Genomic DNA, 2620 nt, shown 5'->3' with positions numbered 1-2620 from the left:
CCCACCCACCCACCTTCTCCCCATCTCCCCAACCCCACCCACCCACCTTCTCCCCGTATCCCCAACCCCACCTACCCACCTTCTCCCCATATCCCCCAACACCACCTACCCACCTTCTCCCCGTATCCCCAACCCCACCTACCCACCTTCTCCCCATCTACCCCAACCCCACCCACCCACCTTCTCCCCATCTCCCCAACCCCACCCACCCACCTTCTCCCCATCTCCCCAACCCCACCCACCCACCTTCTCCCCATATCCCCCAACCCCACCTACCCACCTTCTCCCCGTATCCCCAACCCCACCCACCCACCTTCTCCCCATATCCCCAACCCCACCTACCCACCTTCTCCCCATATCCCCAACCCCACCTACCCACCTTCTCCCCATATCCCCAACCCCACCCACCCACCTTCTCCCCGTATCCCCAACCCCACCCACCCACCTTCTCCCCATCTCCCCAACCACACCCACCCACCTTCTCCCCATCTCCCCAACCCCACCCACCTACCTTCTCCCCGTATCCCCAACCCCACCCACCCACCTTCTCCCCGTATCCCCAACCCCACCCACCCACCTTCTCCCCGTATCCCCAACCCCACCCACCCACCTTCTCCCCATCTCCCCAACCCCACCCACCCACCTTCTCCCCATCTCCCCTACCCCACCCACCCACCTTCTCCCCATATCCCCAACCCCACCCACCCACCTTCTCCCCATATCCCCAACCCCACCCACCCACCTTCTCCCCATATCCCCAACCCCACCTACCCACCTTCTCCCCATATCCCCAACCCGACCTACCCACCTTCTCCCCATATCCCCCAACCCCACCTACCCACCTTCTCCCCATATCCCCCAACCCCACCTACCCACCTTCTCCCCATCTCCCCCAACCCCACCCACCCACCTTCTCCCCATATCCCCAACCCCACCCACCCACCTTCTCCCCATATCCCCAACCCCACCCACCCACCTTCTCCCCATATCCCCAACCCCACCTACCCACCTTCTCCCCATATCCCCAACCCCACCTCCCCACCTTCTCCCCATATCCCCAACCCCACCCACCCACCTTCTCCCCATATCCCCCAACCCCACCCACCCACCTTCTCCCCATATCCCCAACCCCACCCACCCACCTTCTCCCCATATCCCCAACCCCACCCACCCACCTTCTCCCCATATCCCCAAACCCACCTACCCACCTTCTCCCCATATCCCCCAACCCCACCTACCCACCTTCTCCCCATATCCCCAACCCCACCTACCCACTTTCTCCCCATATCCCCAACCCCACCTACCCACCTTCTCCCCATATCCCCAACCCCACCTACCCACCTTCTCCCCATATCCCCAACCCCACCTACCCACCTTCTCCCCATCTCCCTCAACCCCACCCACCCACCTTCTCCCCATATCCCCAACCCCACCTACCCACCTTCTCCCCATATCCCCCAACCCCACCTACCCACCTTCTCCCCATATACCCCAACCCCACCTACCCACCATCTCCCCATATCCCCCAACCCCACCTACCCACCATCTCCCCATATCCCCAACCCCACCTACCCACCTTCTCCCCATATCCCCAACCCCACCTACCCACCTTCTCCCCATATCCCTCAACCCCACCTACCCACCTTCTCCCCATCTCCCCCAACCCCACCTACCCACCTTCTCCCCATATCCCCAACCCCACCTACCCACCTTCTCCCCATATCCCTCAACCCCACCTACCCACCTTCTCCACATATCCCCAACCCCACCTACCCACCTTCTCCCCATATCCCTCAACCCCACCTACCCACCTTCTCCCCATATCGCCCAACCCCACCTACCCACCTTCTCCCCATATCCCCCAACCCCACCTACCCACCATCTCCCCATATCCCTCAACCCCACCTACCCACCATCTCCCCATATCCCCCAACCCCACCCACCCACCTTCTCCCCATATCCCCAACCCCACCCACCCACCATCTCCCCATATCCCCCAACCGCACCCACCCACCTTCTCCCCATATCCCCAACCCCACCCACCCACCATCTCCCCATATCCCCCAACCCCACCTACCCACCTTCTCCCCATATCCCCAACCCCACCTACCCACCTTCTCCCCATATCCCCAACCCCACCTACCCACCATCTCCCCACATCCCCCAACCCCACCCACCCACCTTCTCCCATATCCCCAACCCCACCTACCCACCTTCTCCCCATATCCCCAACCCCACCTACCCACCTTCTCCCCATATCCCCCAACCCCACCTACCCACCTTCTCCCCATATCCCCAACCCCACCTACCCACCTTCTCCCCATATCCCCCAACCCCACCTACCACCTTCTCCCCATATCCCCCAACCCCACCTACCCACCTTCTCCCCATATCCCTCAACCCCACCCACCCACCTCCTCCCCATATCCCTCAACCCCACCCACCCACCTTCTCCCCATATCCCCCAACCCCACCTACCCACCTTCTCCCCATATCCCCAACCCCACCTACCCACCTTCTCCCCATATCCCCCAACCCCACCTACCACCTTCTCCCCATATCCCCAACCCCACCCACCCACCTTCTCCCCATATCCCCCAACCCCACCGACCCAACTTCT

This window comes from Somniosus microcephalus, unplaced genomic scaffold, assembly GCF_052327205.1.
Source record: "Somniosus microcephalus isolate GS21.2 unplaced genomic scaffold, FLI_Smic_1.0 unresolved_chr9, whole genome shotgun sequence".
Lineage (NCBI taxonomy): Eukaryota > Metazoa > Chordata > Chondrichthyes > Squaliformes > Somniosidae > Somniosus > Somniosus microcephalus.
Note: the sequence above shows the minus strand (reverse complement) of the source record.